The 18,366-nt window shown below is 41.2% G+C and overlaps 1 protein-coding gene across 1 annotated transcript in view; it reads left to right on the top strand.

Annotated features, from left to right (window-relative positions):
• Positions 1-18,366, top strand: part of APOO (apolipoprotein O) — a 57,670-nt gene that overhangs the window by 887 nt on the left and 38,417 nt on the right. The gene's annotated exons all lie outside the window — the stretch shown is intronic.

The raw sequence follows: 18,366 nt of genomic DNA, 5'->3' as shown, positions 1-18,366 counted from the left end.
TTTAAAAAAAATAAATGATGTTTTCTATCGTGAAAAACAAATCATAAGCTCCCAGAAGTTAGTGTACAGCATTGAGTCTTCAAGAAGCACAGCACCTGTAAAATAGTGCTAATGAAATCTCAAAATTGTACTACTCATTTAGAAGTTTTATTTTGCTCCTGCAATGTGCTTAGGGCACATTAGGACACGCTATAAAATCAGAACATGGATTCAGCCTTCCAGTCTTGGCATTGCCACTTTCCAGCTGGGTGACCTTGGGCACATTCCTTAACCTTTCTGTGCCTGTTTTCCTGTCTGTAAAGTTGGGGGAATAGCATATACTTCATAGGGTTGTTATAAGGAGTAAATAAGTATGTTTAAAGCACTTGGAAGAGCCTTTGGCATATAGAAGTGCCATATAAGTGCTTTTAGTTTGTTTTCAGGCAGCTCACAGTTTAGTTACGGGACAGATCCCATAAGCAGTTTACATTTGTGTTGAATACCTATTGTGTGCAAGGAGTTCAGCTCAGTTTTAGTGTTGCAACAACAAAAGATGTGCTGTGATCCGTTTATATGGGTATCAACAATGTACTGGTGGTAGTAGAAAGGAGAGCAGGATCTCCTCTGCCTCGGGGGTTCCCCTCTGCACCAAGTGTTCTTAACCTGTGGTCTTCAGCCCCTCCGAGGGTCTGTAGATAGAATTCAGGGAAGTCCCTAAACCCTGATGTGAAAAAACTTCATTTTCACCAATTGCCAACTGAAATGTAGCATTTCCTTCAGTTACAAGTGTACGTAACTGTATCAGTTAGCTTTTGTTAGGCAACAAGCCAATGCAAACCAGTGCCTTAAAAGTATAATGATTTGTTATGTCTCACGGTCAGTGGGTCTGCCTGGGCAGTTCTGCTGGCATCCCCCATTGGCTGAATTCGGCTGGTGGCTAGACTGTAAGGTGGCCTTATTGTCATGTGTGAGGGCTTGGTGCCTCCATTGTGCCTACCTTGGGCTTCCTCACATGGTCACTAGGTCCTAAGAGGGCAAGTCTGATTGTGCAAACACTTACCTGCTTGCATCACATGTGCTGATGTCAAAACAAGTCACATGGCCAAGCCCAGAGTCAATGTGGGGACATTACTCAAGAGTCTGGCTATGAGGAGATGTGGTTCATTGGGAGTGATTAATTTAATAAGCTAGTACAGCAATAAAGCGCACTAGTATTAGCAATACTCATCACCAGTGGAAGTCACAGGACCAATACATATCATAGACATTTTCGTAACACAGTTATTGCAGATCTCAAGGTATCAATCATTTGTGATCATCACGACTTCAATATTACAGTAGTTATAAGACTCACTGTTAAGTCTTTTTATTTAATGAGCTAATAAGCCTATATTCCTATATCTGATTTTGAGTTTTAAAAATGTTTTTCTAACTATTGAAGTATAGTTGGCATTTTATACAGTTAGAAGCATTATTTTGAGTACGGGTCCATAGGGCTCACCAGACCACCAAGGAGATGTATGGCACAACAAAAGGGCATAGAACCCCTGGGGACTTCAGGGGAGGCTTCACAGAAGAGACATTTACATTTAGGTTTGAAAGCCAAGTAGGAAGTACTAGTCTATCTCAGGTTAAATTAGTCAAACATGTAGTTTGAGTAGAAAAGATCACAACAAACCTTGGCAGACACCTAAGTGTAAGGAATAGGCAGAGGAAGAGGGGAGGCTAGAAATCTGGGAAGTAGGTGTACAAAAGGGTGACGTTTAGAAAATCAAGGGAAAAAAGTTTCATGGACAGACTATGTTAGGATGCTTTCAGCTGGGAAAACCCACTTGCTTAAATAGACTTTGTGAGAATTCTCTCACAAAGTCTAGAGGATGGGTGGACTCCAGTGGGTCAACAATGTCATCAAGGACCTGGTCCTTTTCTTGGCTTTTCATAGTAAGATTGATTTTCCTTATGGTTGCAGCGTAACAGGCAGTAGTAACACGTTTTCTCATTCACTAGAGCAAGGGAGAGGACAGAACTCCCACGCTTGGATTACCCTCTTCCTTCAGTCTGATTGGACCAACTTCAGTCACATGTCTGCCCCTCAGCTGATAACCATTGCCAGGGCAATGCCATGCTCTGATTGGCCAAGACTAACAAAATCAACTGGGGATGGGGTCAATTTATCTCAATCACCGGGGAGAAAAATGAATTTATGAACACAGCAGGGAATGGAATTCAGATGTACAGTCAACAATGTCCATTACAGAGAGATAAGTTAGATGAATTTGGAGAAGTGCTCATTAATTTGGGCAATTTGGAAAGCTTCCATGACCTTTATACATACGGGTTTACTGATAGAAGTGAAAGCTATATTAACGTGGGCTGGTTACTGAGACATGGGTAAATGGACACATTGGTGGTGGGGTTGATAAGTTTGATTTTCTCCTTTAAGGGAAGGAGAGAGGAATATGGTTGGTAACTGGAGAGGCCTGTTAGGTCAAGATTATAGAGTTGTTTTTGTGGTTGTTCCACTATTCAAGATTTGACAGTGTTTATGGCCTTAGGAATGTAGGGAGGAGCCTTTTCTTTTTTTTATATATATATAAACTAAAAAAATTTTTTTTAATGTTTATTTTTGAGAGAGAGCATGAGCGGGGGAAGGACAGAGAGAAAGGGAGACACAGAATCTGAAGTGGGCTCCAGACTCTGAGCTGTCAGCACAGAGCCTGACACGGGGGCTTGAATTCCCGAACTGCAAGATCATGACCTGAGCCGAAGTTGGATGCTTAACCGCTTAACTGACTGAGCCACCCAGGCGCCCCAGGGAGGAGGCTTTTCTAAGAGAGAATCCCTCAGCTTCAAAAAGGAGGAAAGATGTTGCCTTCCTCCTATGAGGTAGAAGGAAAAGGGTGGGAGTGATGGTGGACCAGTGGTTCTCAGCTGGACAGTACCACCCAATTGGGATACATTTTGGGAACTCGGATTGTGCTGCACATGTTTAATTTAGTTGTGTTGAGCATTTATATACTGAAATATAATTCCTATTATAAATCTTTTCCTTTTGTTCTCCATTATGTTACCATCAAATCAGGATACTGGCCTCTCTTTTTTTCGACTTATGCGTGTAGTGGGTGATGAATTTTATTTCAAGATAGCAAAGCAGTCACTTAGAAAAATAGTTGTCATAAAATGGCGATGTCAGGTTTAGTAGTTGAGGAAGGTGAGAACCAGTGCCTCTCAAAATTTGTACGTGCAACTCTGATTTGATAGATCTGCGGTGGGGCCTCAGAGTCTCCCTTTTTTTTTTAAATTTTTTTTTCAACGTTTATTTATTTTTGGGACAGAGAGAGACAGAGCATGAACGGGGGAGGGGCAGAGAGAGAGGGAGACACAGAATCGGAAGCAGGCTCCAGGCTCTGAGCCATCAGCCCAGAGCCTGACGAAGGGCTCGAACTCACGGACCGCGAGATCGTGACCTGGTTGAAGTCGGACGCTTAACTGACTGCGCCACCCAGGCGCCCCTGAGTCTCCCTTTTTTAACACACTTCTGGATAGTATAGATGCTGCTGCTCCCCCATCATACTTTGAATAGCATAAAGTGAGGCAGATTGGTAGATGAATGGTTCCTTGTGTTTTCCAAAGGTGAGTGGTTTTATGAATATGGTGGGATTTGGAAGAGGCAGTGACCAAGGAACAAAAAAGATCAGTAAGAGGCTTTGATTGCTCTGCTGAGAGCTGCTTTCGTGAGCTCTGTCATGATTGCTTCCTGGAAGTGGAGACTAGCAACTGGCAGGATTGATCTGGGTTTGAGAGTTATCAGCTTGGGTCAGCCAGGACTGAAGGGAATAGGGATTGATAGTATAGGTGTTGGTGGAAAAAGTACTCTGTGTGTGTGTGTGTGTGTGTGTGCGCGCGCGCGTGTGTTTGTGAGAGACTAGTTATGCGCACATACAATTAAAATATTTGAACTGTAACCATTGTTTTGATTTAGTTATCCATCTTCAGGTCAGTAGAGGGCACTGGTGGATTAAAAAACACGTTTGAAAAGCTGCCCAGTTCTATTCGAGGAAGCAGTTTTTCTGGGTGCTGCTGCTGGAATTGAATATATACACCCCATCCCCAGATTCGTGTTACTAGATTTCATTCATTACCCAAATGTTTATCATAGTCCAGCTATGGTGAGCACTGTGCTACACCCTGGTGGGTACAAATGAAAACTCCCAGTTCTTACCTAGGAGACAATTTGCAGATTTGGCTGCACACAAGAATTATTTGAGAGACATTTTACAGGACCCTGCGTCCATGGGTCTGATTTACCTTTTTAAAAAAAATTTTTTTAATGTTTATTTATTTTTGAGAGAGAGCATGCGAGCGGGAGAGGGGCAGAGAAAAGGGGAGACACAGAATCAGAAGCAGGCTCCAGGCTCTGAGCTGTCAGCACAGACCCTGATGCAGCGCTTGAACCCAAGAACTGGGAGATCATGACCTGAGCCGAAGTCGGACACTTAACTGACTGAGCCACCCAGGCGCGCCAAGGGTCTGATTTACTTTTTTTTTTTTCAACATTTATTTATTTTTGGGACAGAGAGAGACAGAGCATGAACGGGGGAGGGGCAGAGAGAGAGGGAGACACAGAATCGGAAACAGGCTCCAGGCTCTGAGCCATCAGCCCAGAGCCTGACGGCGGGGCTCGAACTCACGGACCGTGAGATCGTGACCTGGCTGAAGTCGGACGCTTAACCGACTGCGCCACCCAGGCGCCCCTCTGATTTACTTTTTAAGTGAGGTCCTGGAACCTCTGATTGAAAAAGCTCCATCCCCACCCCAACCCCACCAGGTGAGTGAAACTAAGGTTAGTGGCTCAGAAACTGCCCATTCTGATGTCGTGTAGTAAGTGCTCTGATGTAAAAGGGTTGGGGGAGATATAGAGCAGTAGATCACAACTTTGGCTACACATTAGAATCATCTAGAGGGCAAGGATCTCTAGGACTGGGATGTCGTCACCTACTTTGTAGGGTGAGTAGCCAACCTTGACAGCTACTAACTTAGAGGAATGAGCACCAGCAGGGGGCATCAGAGACTTTGTAGAGGAGTACATGCTTGTTCTGACCTCTGGAGCTGGGCAGAGGGACGCAACTGGAAGAAGGGCCTTCCCAGCAGAGCAGAAAACCAAGGACACAGAAGTAAAAGTTCCACATTGTGTTAAGACAGGTTTCCCCGTGTTAACTATGGGCAAGAAAGATACTCAGGTTCTCTGTAGCTGTCTCCTCATCTGTAAAAAACAAGGCTAAGACTAGCACCAGCCTCACATTTTTGTGTGGATTAAGTTAACTCAGACCCAAGCACAGTGCTTGGCATAAAGTAAGGGCTTGATAAATGTGAGCTGTTACTTTTAGTTGGCTTCTTGTAGGAGGCTGCTGCAGTAGTGTTATGGTGGTGCACAGTCTTGGGGCTTTCCAAAAGTATTTTTTAATTTCAAATTTTGGTTGTTGATTAGATGTGGCACAGGAGGGAAAAGGAGAATCTGAGGGTGCTGCCCAGGCTTTTAGCTTGGAAAATTGAGTGGCTGTTAGAACTATTCAGGGAGATGGGAACGTAGAAGAAGGCTGATGTGGATTTGAGGGAGAGAGGTGATCATTTGATTTTGGAGAGATTGGACTCGTTGAAGTGTCTGTGGACATTATTATGCAGTGACCAGTTGACATGGAATCCAAGGGTATGGACATTGGTTGAGAGACGAGGGTTGGAGATGGAATCATCAGACGCCTTGAGGGAGAGAATTTGGCCTCCTGAAAACTGTGGCAGTTTCTTCCCGAAGGGCAAAAATGTGACCTGCCCTCAGAGCTTCCTGCTTAGAACAGCCTGAGGTGACTGTGTCCTTAGTTGTAGGGCATTATTACCTCACATACTCTTTGTGGCTGTTTGGTCTTGATGTAATGCCTCTATTGCCCATCTTATTTTCTGAAATTAGTTTTCTTATCATGAATAGTATATCAGTAGTACAAAATGAGGGGAGTGGGCACCTGGGTGGTTCATTCGGTTAAGCGTCTGACTTGATTTCCACTCAGGTCAGGATCTCATGTTTTGTGAGATCGAGCCCCCAGCCCACACAGTGGGCTTTACACTCACAGTGCGGAGTCTGCTTGGGATTCTTTCCCTCTTTCTCTCACTGCCCCTCTCCCCACTCTCTCAAAAATAAATAAATTAAAAAAAAAAACTGAGGGGAGAATACTACTACTAAATGGAAAGGGAAAATCACCTGTAGATTATAAAAGAAATGCTGCAACTTTACTTGAATATTATTTTAAATGGCACATATTTTGAAAGATAATAAAGATTCCCTCCTACAATTTAAGCATCTCCAAAGGTCTTCTTGAGAAATTATAGTGAATACATATATTTATACATACACATATATATATTTACTGTGTACACATATATATAATGCATACATATTTACTCACGTAAATACATATTTATGTGCAAGATTAATTGGATTCTTTCCCGTTTGTTACCCTTCAAAGATGTCGCATGGTAGATCACAAAGAAGAAAAACTACCCAGCCCTTGATGCATTCAGAAAGCACGGGCCCAGGTTCTAATTTATCGTTGTTTCTTTATCGTTGTTTCTGGTTTCTGGCTAATCAACTTGAATGAGGTTTCTTAGTTTCTGAGTCCCCTTATCATGGTACTGTAGGGACAGTAATATGCCCCTCCATTTTGCACATGATTGTTGGGGGTTCAAATAAGATCACATGTGACAAGAATGGTAAATGAAGCGCTGTATGAACGTAAGCTGTTTTCAGCCCCTCCTGTATCACATCTGTCTACTGAAATGATCTATAGTTTCAGATTAGCATCCTGAACTTAGGACTGTCACAAGTAGATGAAACTTGGATAAATTCACTTCTCATTTAGAACTGAATTCTGCTCAGGACACTATAACACTCTTCCTTCTAAAATGCTAATGGCCCCCTGTGTGCAGCTAACACTGGAAGAGGAGAAGGAAGAAGTAGATGAATTGTACCTTAAAAGAATGGGGAGCAGAGAGAGAACAGTAGATAATGGACTAGACATTTATGATAAATGAATTTATTACCCCGTGAGGCCTATGCATATTTATAGACATTTATGATTAGAGGATCTCTATGTATACCTGCTCAAGACCTATGTCTTTTCTAGGCTACACTGGAACTTTTTAGAAGCTAAGAAATGAACTTTGATATTTGTTTATATGGTACGTTTAAAATTACTGCAAGTAATTAGGTGCGTAAGACATCTCTATAGCAAAGAAATGTATCTGTTTCCAAAACTTGGCACTTGACTTATTTATAATATGACAGGAAAGTGCCAAAAGATTTTTGAAATGAAAGAATTAAAGAGTTGATTTTACCCAATAATGCTTAAGTGGAATTTTATGGTTCGTGCATGCAACATGAAGGTTTATGTAGATATTTTCGGGGGAAAGACATTTCAGTCTGAAGTTCAGTCTTAGAATTTGGAAGTTACTTGTTTTTTTACTTTGAGTTTTTCCTAATTTGTGCGTGGCTTCATTCCAGTTCTATTAGAAAACAGTGCCAACTTCTTAACGTAGCGGGTTTTAAAACTTGTGTTCGTTGTATACTAAAATAGTTGTAGAAGCAAGAATTTAGAGCAAGGGTTGGAGAGTTTTTGACATGCTAAGAGACTCTAACTTTGAATACTAAGCTGAGTTTTTATGATAATGGCATTATAATACAGTTGTATTTTGAATATTGTTTTACAGGCACTTTAAATAGTCACCCTTTGTCTTCCTACTTCTTTCTGACTCTTTGAAGCAACTCCGTGTGTTTTATTCAAAGCCCACACTGGCTCCGACTTAAGGATGTCTTTGTTTGGTTGGGTGACAATGAGGAGCCCGAGATAGATTCACAAGTGTGTATTAATAGCTCTGGTTGGGAAGGGATATCCATCGGTTTCTTTTTTCAGATATGTCTGTTCATTCATTTAGCGGTCTTTTTAAATAGGATAAATGAAAATAGTAAAGGTTTCTTTTTCTTTTCTCCCCCATCCCACAGACGTCAGTCCTTGTGAAATAACAGAATGTTTTTCTTTGTGCTTGCTGAAATGAATCTTCTCTCCCCTTAGAGGTGCTGATTCACGTGTCGTATTATGACACGGGTTAAACTGGCAAGTAAGTAAGCACCAAATGATACGAGGACTCCAACAAGCTTCCTGAATCCTCTGTTGATGGCTTACCTCACTTGGCAAATATTGACCCTGAGCCTGTTTGTGGACTTGCCTCGTTGGGGAGCACTGTTAGAAGTTGCTGTGTATAGTCCAAATATTGACTTTTCTTGTTTTTGTTCCGTGTTTTTGGAGAGATTTTCATTATGAATCTGGATTATCATCAGCTGAATAGAGCCTAACACAGCAGCTTTTTTTTTTCCCCATAAAACAGTTTTGCAGTTTTTCCCTTAAGGACGAAAATGCCGTGAATAAATGAGATGAGGTTGAAGGCAGTTGTCGTCAGTGGGTTCCGGTGTCCCCCGTGCGCACAGTGGTTTCTGAGGAAATGAAACCTGGGTTTAGATAGACTTTGCTTTGACAGAATAGCCCTTCCTCTTAAAAAGTGTAGATTTTTTTTTAGTTACTTTAAAACATAGAAGCGTTTGAAAGACAATTCTTGAAATAAATCGTTCCCTCTGATTTTTATCTTACCTGTATCCCTTTAACTCAAGATAGAAAAGATTCATCTTGGGGTGCCTTCCGAGAGAGAGAGAGAGAGAGAGAGAGAGAGGGAGAAAATATCTATGGGGGTTTAGGTAAGCAGTGGTAAATTTCTGTCTGAATGAGGAAGTTCAAGATAAATTTGAAACGTGGTAGATTACATGTCATGTGTGTTCTAAGTCTGTGAAACCAGTACAGCCCAACCAGATGACTCAAAACCTGCCTGAAGGAACAGTGATCTCACTCATTGGCCTTGAGGTTTCCTTCCTATTTATCAGACAAGTTTATTATTTTTGCATGAATTTAACAAAAACCGATAACTATTTTTAAAGAGTAGAATATGAAACAGTTGCCAATGAAACATAGTTGCTTTGCTGACCTAATTTTGTGGTGAATTCTACCCTCCAGAGATAAAATAGAAGTTGGTTTTATGTTAGGCCAAGATAATGTTAATCTTGAAGACGACAGCCTTATCTCCTCAGATCACAGTTTGTTTATAGTGGATGAGGAAGAACTGGGAGATACCAGTTACTCTACTACAGAATTACAGAAATGAGTTTCTCATAAAATAGTTCTGTGTTTGTCATGGTTGGAAAACCGTTTTTCTCTTTGTAGGTTCAAGTCTGAACTCTTAAAATACTAGCTTCCTAACCCATTTACTATGAAACAGACTGAAATGATTGCGGTTTCTGTTGTTGGGAAAGTGTAAACGCTCCCAAATTTATACATGCAAATAAATGCCCATCCACGTGGCCGTTTTGGAAGGACAGATTCATTTATCCTGTCAATATATTTCTTCCAAAACGTGGCATCACTGATCGATAGATTTATTAAAAAAAATGTCTTCATGGATCAAAATATTTTTGTCCCTCTTCATTTGGAGTTACCTTCATTCTTTGTGGCAAATTCTTTAGAATATACTGAGGAACAGCCACTTTTGTTCTTTGCATAATACCAAATAAATCACTGTATGTTGTGAAAACTATAGGAAATACAGAAAATACTGAAGAATCACCCTTAATCCCACCACTTGTACAGCTAACCACTGTTCACATCTTTTCAGATCTGTTTCTGGGCATACTTACACATTCCCTCAGTTTCACATTTTCAAAAAACTGACAAATCCCTCTTCCCCTTTAAACAGTGCCATTTTCTAATCTTCTCTCGCTTTTATTTCAAATATACAGAGGCTGCTTTTCCTTCAGGCTCAAAATTTGATCTGAAAGCATTTAGAAGTGTAAGCCGTATGATCATATATCAAAAGTAAATTCCCTTTATTAATTTCTTACATAAATAGTTGCACTAAATTCTCACTCACTATTTGACCTGTCAGAGTTACTACTTTGAAGAGAAAACATTTTTGAGGAGGCATACTGTTTATTTTTCTTTCTGGCTGCGTTGATTTTCTGTAATTAAAAAAAAAATTTAATGTGTATTTATTTTTGAAAGGTGGGGGGGAGGGGTAGTGAGAGAGGGAGGCACAGAATCTGAAGCAGGCTCCAGGCTCTGAACTGTCAGCACAGAGCCTGACGCAGGGCTCGAACTTACAAACTGTGAGGTCATGACCTGAGCCGAAGTTGGACCCTTAACCAAACTGAGCCACCCAGGCGCTCCTGATTTATTTATTTATTTATTTATTTTTTAATTTTTATTTATTTATTTTTTTTACCATCTTAACCAGTTTTTTTATTTTCATTTTTTGGTATTGTGGTAAAAAAGAAACCCCACACATAACAAAAACCCTACCATCCTAACCATTTTTAACTGTACAGTTCAGCAGTGCTAAATATATTCACATGGATACATAATAATCTCCGGAACTTTTTTATCTTAGGAAACTGAAAGTCTATATCCATTAAACCATTCCCCATTTCCTCTTCACCGAGCCCCTGGTAACCATCATTTTACTTTTTGTTTCTGTGAATTTGACTACTTTAGATACCTCGTATAAATGAAATCATACAATATTTGTCTTTGGTGACAGGTTTATTTTATCTAGCATAATGTCCTTGACAGTTGGGTTGCTTCTACTTTTTGGCTATTGTGAATAATGCTGCTGTGAACGCCGAGTGTGCAAATATACCCTCGAGAACCTGCTTTCACTTTTTTGGGTTAAATATCCAGACATGGAATTGCTGGATCATATGGTAACTCTATTTTTAATTTTTGTGAGGAACCTCCACACTGTTTTCCTGAGTGGTTGTACCATTTTACAGTCACGCCCAGAGTGCACAAGGGATCCATTGACTCTATATCCTTGCCAACATTTGCTGCTTTCTTGTTTTTTGATAGTGGCCATCCTAAGGGATAGGGGGTGAGAAAATACCTATTTTTAAAAAATAGTGTATAAGTTAATACTGAATAACTGTTCCTTTTATTTATTTTTTTAAATGTTTATTTAGGAGTGCCTGGGTGCCTCAGTTGTTTAAGCATCTGACGCTTGATTTTGGCTCAGGTCATGATCTCACTGTTCGTGAGTTCGAGCACCACATCTGGCTCTGCACTGTGTCAGTGAGGAGCCTGCTTGGAAGTCTCTCTCTGTCTCTGTCTCTCTCTGTCTCTGTCTCTCTGTCTCTGTCTCTCTCTCTCTGTGCCTACCCTGTGTGTGCACGCTCTGTTTCTCAAAATAAACTTAAAAATTTTTTTTAAATAAGATGTTTATTTATTTTGAGAGACAGCATGGGAAATGTCCCCACATGCATTTATTTTCCACGGTGACAGGTATAAAAATGGTCTTGTGTAATAACTTTGGAAGCAGTTGCACATTTTAATGGATAGGTTATATGACCGCTAACTTATAATAGCTAAAAATGTGATAATTAAAACATCAGGTTTATTTATGCAGTTTTCTAAAGTTTATTTATTTTTGAGAGAGAGAGAGCATGAGCAGAGGAGGGGCAGAAAGAGAGGAATAGTGAGAATCCCAAGCAGGCTCCGTGCTGTCAGTGCAGAGCGCAAACAGGGATCGATACCACAAACCCGTGAGATCATGACCTGAACTGAAATCGAGAGTCGGACACTCAACTGGACTGAGCCATCCAGGCGCCCCAACTGTTCCTTTTCAAGTCAAAACAGTAAAGATAAATTTCAGGATCCCATTGTCTGTATTCTTCTAACCCCCTTCTCAGAGAAAGAAAGCCTCTATTATCAGTTTGTGTGTGGCCTTTCAGATGAGAAAGGATTGCTATATAAAAGCAGGTACTATAGAATGCTCATTACGGCAAGAAGGCATTTTTTTTTTTGATTTCACGAATAAAGTCTCATTTAATTTCTCTTTATTTGTAATTCAGTTTACAACACATTACTAAGGGCAGCAATGTAGCCTGATTTGGGCAAAATTGTTGATTGTTTTCATCATTTTGTTTTACCCTAAATTCTTTCACATAGTTTATTTTTCATTTTATGTTCTTTTTTTTTTTTTGAAACAAGAATTTCCTCAAAAGTATTGTTAGTTTTCATAGGCCTTTTTTAAAAAATCCACTTCAGGTTTTTATCTCTGAAACAACTGAAAAGAATCAGATTAAAAGCATTTTGTTTTTAATGAAAAATGTTTTCAGATGGAAATTCTTGCAGAAAAGGTTGATCGAAGATCAAAGAGCTGGTGTAACATTTGGAGGAAAAATACATAATTATGCCTCATTTCCTATAAATAGGAGAATATCTAATTTTAAATGACATTTACTGTAAAAATGTCCCCACATGCACTTATTTTCCACAGTGACTGGTATAAAAATGGTCTTGTGTAATAACTTTGAAAGCAGCTGCACATTTTGGTGTACAGGTTATATGACCCCTGAGTTATATAATAGCTAAAATGTAATAATTAAAACACTGGGTTTATTTATGCAGTTTTTAAAAGTTTACTTATTTTTGAGAGAGAGAAAGAGCATGAACAGGGGAGGGGCAGAGAGGGAAGGAGAGAGAATCCCAAGCAGGCTCTGTGCCACCAGCGCAGAGCCCGACATGGGGCTCCAACTCCCAAACTGTGAGATCATGACCTGAGCCAAAACCAAGAGTCAGATGCTTACCTGACTGAACTCCAGTCACCCCTATTTATGCAGTTTTTGATGCCAAATTATTTTGAGTATGTTATCAAAACCACATCTGACTTTGATATTAAAGGGGAACTTCTTGATATAGAACATTTTTTATATTATTAAAGCAGCAGCCATGGTTTATGGTTCTGTATTTGCTCTGTTTAGAGATCATATCTACTCATGTGTATAGCTGGAAAGATAGTGGTGTGTCAAATCATCCGCAGGTTCCAAACTTTTGATTTCTTTTGTTACTACTTTTTACAGAGGCTGGTCCTAATCACAGTAAGTCTTAAGTCTTTTGGGTGGCTGCTGAAGGAAAGAAATGTGTAAACTTTCTGATTATTTAGGCTGCCTTCTCTCTGCAGTGGTTTTCCAGAATTTCCAGTTGTGGTACATTATTCTTTTCTCTGTGTTCCTCCTGTCCTTTGTCGGTTAGTATGCTCATCACAAGTGGTATAATTATTTGTCCACTGTTTTAGATTGTGGAGGCAACAACCACATCTTACCGTCTTTGAAGTCTGTTTTCATTGTTTCATTAAAGAGTTGCTTTGATGTTATCCTTTGTGTGGCTTGTAGGACCATTAAATGAGGTGGGGAAACTCGGAGAAAAACAGGATTTTGGAGAAAGGAAGTTCATTATGAGGTAGCAATGAAACACTTGCTGAAGATGTTCTTGGGGAGTCCCACACACGCCTGAGGCTTAGTGAGGGGCTGGGATTGGGAATACAGATTTGGGCATCAGTAGCTGTAGGGTGGAAGTTAAATACTTAGATTGAAATGAAATTGCTCTAGAGCGAGAAGGAGAGAGGGTTAAGGTTTTACTCTGACTGACCAACCTTGAAATGGGCAGAGGAAGAGAAGGTCCAAAAGGAGAGGGAAGGAGTGCCCTACAAAGCATGTACAATGGAGCTACATTAGAATCCTGGCAACTGAAGGAACAGAGTATGAAGATGATGGAGGGGTCACCAGTTTCGGGGTGCATCCAGGATGCCAGATGTCCATTGGAGTTTTGTAACTGGGAGGCCACTGGTGGGCTTGGGAAGGACAATTTCAGGTACCTTGAGTAGTAAAGGGAGGAGGGAATGGAGTAGAGGAAGCAAGTAAGAGTCTGTTTTTCTAACTTTGTATTGAAATCTTACATACAGAAAAGTGCACAGATCACAAGTGAATTTCTACAAATTGACCATACTAGCATACCTAGTACTCTAGAAGCCCTCATGGCCCTTCTGGTCATTCCCCATCTTGCTATGGGTATCCACTGTTCTTTTTTTGAAAATAGTTATTTATTTAAGTAATCTCTATATCCAACATGGGGCTCGAACTCATGACCCTGAGATCGAGTCGCATGCCCTTCTGACTGGGCCAGCCAGGCACCCCAGTGGTATCCACTATTTTGCCTCCTAACCATAGACTGTTTTTAAAGTAAATTTGTCAATGAAGAAAGACAAGGATGGGTGGTAGAATGAGAATTAGGGGTGGAGGGTATTGGTTGTGTGGTATTTAAGATGGGAAACATTTTCTTCAATGTAAATAAATTCCATAACTTCTCCAGTAGGTGGCCAGTCACTGTTTCTTTTTATGTTTAGGACAGTTTTCATTTAATTCTTTCAAATGTTTTTAAAGGTAAGTATGTTTGAGTGTTTATACAAACTTAAGTTTAATAACTGTTCCCCAAGCATCTGCTTGTGAAATACTGATTTCCTAAACTTGGCTGATTGTGGGAATAGATTCTTCAGCCCCCCAGAGGTTTACTGAATCAGACACTGGGTGGGGGGCAGGGCAGGGAGGGAATGTGTTGGAATCTATACTCCTAAAAAAAGACTCCCCAAGTGATTCTGAAGTCTCTTGTGTACACAGGCCTGCAAAGCGAGGCTTACATTTTATCAAAAAAGGAAACTGGTATATATTTTAAATGAAGAGCCTAATAAAATAATAGATCTGTAATTTGGGAAGAATAAAGGATCACACTTCTCAAAAATGGGAGAGACTATATACTGGATTCTCCATAAAGTTTAAAAAGAAAGTAAGTTGTTAGGGTGTGAGCCCTACCATTCATGAGCACGCTTGAGTAATTCTCAAAGTGGCTTATTTAGCTTGAGGTTTTTATTTGTCTTTAAAGCAGTTTTAGGGGCGTCCGGGTGGCTCGGTCGGTTAAGTGTCTGACTTCGGCTCAGGTCATGATCTCACAGTTTGTGGGTTCAAGTCCCGCATCAGGCTCTGTGCTGACAGCTCAGAGCCTGGAGCCTACTTCAGGTTCTGTGTCTCCCTCTCTCTCTGCCCTTCCCCACTCACACTCTGTCTCTCTCTGTTTCTCAAAAATAATAAATTTTAAAATGTTAAAAAATAATTTAAGGTAGTTTTACTGGGACACAATCAGAAAGTGGTCCTGGAGCTACAGAGTCCAGGGTAGTCCACTTTTATTTGCAAAACAAGGACAGTTTAGCTTTCTGGGTACCCATTATGAGCTGAGTGTTTATGACCTCACCAGTTTCATATTTTGGTTGACTGTGTCCAAGAGTCTCCTTTGCTGCTGTAGCTGAAGGATAAACTCAATCTTAGGCCTGAGGGTTTTTTTTTTTGTTTTGTAATTTATTTTTAAAATTGTGACCCTAGTCTTTTTGAGTAAACTCATTACCTTCCCGGAAACTCCGTAAGGCAAGGACCGTGACTGCTTAAGTGTTGTGGCATATTTAGCCCTGTGCCTACATGGAGTAGGTATGCAATAAATACTTGTTTTTGAAATAAGATCGTCGTTGAGCTCCTCTAATCGTTAGAGCTCATGTACCCCTGCTTCCACAACCAGGTTTGTTTTGCTCTCCTCTGTTTTTGATGACCTTTAGTGGAAAGAGTAAGAAGCAGAAAGGCTGTAAGGCAATGGTGGCCTTACCCCATTTACAACACTTCTTTGTTAGGGCCCCATCCAACCAACTGCCAATCCTAGTGGTCAGTTTACATTGATGAGTAACCCTCTCTGGGCTATGGAAAACCAAATGTTGAAAGACAATGCAAATGTCTAAGTTGGAGAATATACCTTAATGAGGGAGAGTTTAAGGTCTCTTGCTGGGGAGGGGCACCTGGGTGGCTCAGTGTCCGACTCTTGACAGTAGGCAGTTTGTGGGTTTGAGTCCTCCATCGGGGCTTTGTGCTGACAGTGCGGAGCCTGCTTGGGATTCTCTCCCTACCCCCTCTCCCTTTCCCTACCTCATGTGCTCTCCCTCTCTCAAAATAAATAAATAAACTTTAAACATAAATAAATAAATAAATAAATTAATTAATTAATTAATTAAAAATTAAAAAAGATATCTTGCTGGGGAATAGAATCAGAAGGTTTAGCCGCACGAGCCGGGGAACTCCAAACCCCCCTGATGTTTGCAAAGCTAGGGGTCACTAGCTCACCTTTATCTGAGTCAAATTTTAGTTTTCTCTAAGACTGAGGGTCTCTTACAGCTGTATTCAGAACCTCAGACAAGCCAACACATTGCAGTCCTTACTTTGAGACCCCCATCTAACAGGATAGGTTGGATCTAAAGCAGTGAAGCTATTGCATCTAGTGAGTCTGTAGCTCTAGCTTAGTACTCATTGAAGAAGCACTCTTAACAGAGTGGGCTTGACTTCAGTCTATCAAGCCAAAGTCATCTAATCTGAGTTAGAGCATGTCTGATCTCTTGGAAGGGGCATATGTACCCATTTTCTGAGCTAAGCTATCTGCCCTGAGTAGAGAGTGAACCTTGCAAACAAAATTCTCGAGGACTCTCACTTGGGACAGTGGTGCTTAGGCCAGGTGTAGGCACAGCCTAGAGGTTCCAGCTCCTCGTCAGAAAAGATCCATGGAAGATCTCACTTCTCAGGAGGTATTTTCAGTCTGGTTGTACCATAATGGGTCCAGACCCGTCATGGAGAGAGAATACGTTTGTGTTCCTGTCTCACACGAGGCAACCCAACAGTAGTGTCTGTGGGAGAGAAGGTGATAAAGTCAGAGCTTTAGTGATTATGACCCAGACCTTGGAAGTTGATTGCACCTTTCTTCAAGACACCTAACTTCCAGATTAGTGTTCTTTTTCTCCCTTGGGGAACAGAAGATTCTTCTTTGACTCCTCTTTCGCTCTTATACTTTCCTGGAGTGATCTCTGCCCACTGAAACAGCCTTTCCCTTCTCAAATTCTTACATCAAATGGGTTGGCCTGAATAGTCAATATGAGCTCTAACAAGTTATGATAGCCACCTGGCAGCCCCCCCTCCAGAATTCCCATTTGTGATAACATCTGGTCTGGACAAGGCAAGATGGGGTAGTCTCTCACTAACAGGAGCATCAGGCTCATCTGCCTGTGCACCTGTTATCAAGGCTCCCTAGGTGGGTTTGTGTCACAAAGGTCACTAGCACCTGGTTCCTTAACATGGTCAGATTTCCTTAGGAATCGCCCTTGGCCCACAGTTCCCACTCATTTTGGCACAAACGTGGTGCGGTTTGGGTGCACGTGGGTTTTTTGAGATACAGTTTACATATAGTGAGATGCACAGATGTTAAGTTGTACGGATCTTACAGTAATTTGAGTTTTAACAAATGTATATATACCTTTTGTGACCCAAACCCCAGTCAAGGTATGGATCATTTCTGTCATCCCAGAATGTTCCTTTGTACCCCTTCTCAGTAAGTCCATCCCCTCCCCATGCTTCGCCTCCCAGGCAACACTATTCTGATATCTATCACTGTGTATTATATCTGAGGCCTTGGCTTAAAAAAAAATGTTTTTTTAATGTTTGTTTATTTTTGAGAGAGTGTGAGTGGGGGAGGGGCAGAGAGAGGGAGACACAGAAATCCGAAGCAGGCTCCAGGCTCTGAGCTGACAGCACAGAGCCCGACGGAGGCTTGAACCCACAAACCGTGAGATCATGACCTGAGCCGAAGTCAGACGCTTAACTGACTGAGCCACCCAGGTGCCCCCAAGGCCCTGGATTTTTAACACACGGATTTTCTTGAAGTCTGGATGGTTAGAGATGTCAGAAAATAATATTTGTTCCAGCAAACCAGTGCTTCTCAATGTGGTGGTGGGGGGTGCGAGGTGGGATGCCCCCCAGGTGTCTCTCGCAGTGTCTGGAGACATTTTTGAGTCATGACCGGGAGGGGTGCTATTGGCATCCAGTAGGTAAAGGCCAGGGATGTTGAGAAGTCCATAGTGCACAGGACAGCCCTCACATCAAAGAATGATCTAGCCCCCAGTGTTAATAATGCTGAGATTGAGAAACCCTGAAGTAAATTATGTGCTCTCTGCTAAGAGAATTGTGGCCCTAGGGAGTGTTAATCTGTAGATCTCCCAAGTCTCCTGGGGTGAGGTTTGTTTTTTCTTTGTTTTATTTGTTGAGACCCTCGGGGAAACTGAAAGAGCAGCTCCTGGAGGGGCCTTGCTTGGTTGCTCCACCCTTGTGTCCACAGTTCTTGCTGTGGGATGGGTGGGAGTGAAGGTGGTTATGGAGGGGGCGGAAGACTGATGGGAGAAGGGGAAGAAAGCAACTTGAGCAATAAAGAGCCAGTTTTTGCTTAATATTAAAACTAGAAAAGTGGATGAGAGAGAAAAATAAAGTCAGAGTAATCAAGAGTCCAATAAAATGTTAAAAAGTAAACACGATGAGATTGAAAAGATGAAAGGGAGTGA

Source organism: Herpailurus yagouaroundi, unplaced genomic scaffold, assembly GCF_014898765.1.
Source record: "Herpailurus yagouaroundi ecotype Mexico unplaced genomic scaffold, PumYag 67793, whole genome shotgun sequence".
Classification (NCBI taxonomy): Eukaryota; Metazoa; Chordata; class Mammalia; order Carnivora; family Felidae; genus Herpailurus; species Herpailurus yagouaroundi.
The sequence above is the reverse complement of the archived record's forward strand: the minus strand, read 5'-3'. Positions and strand labels throughout refer to the sequence as shown.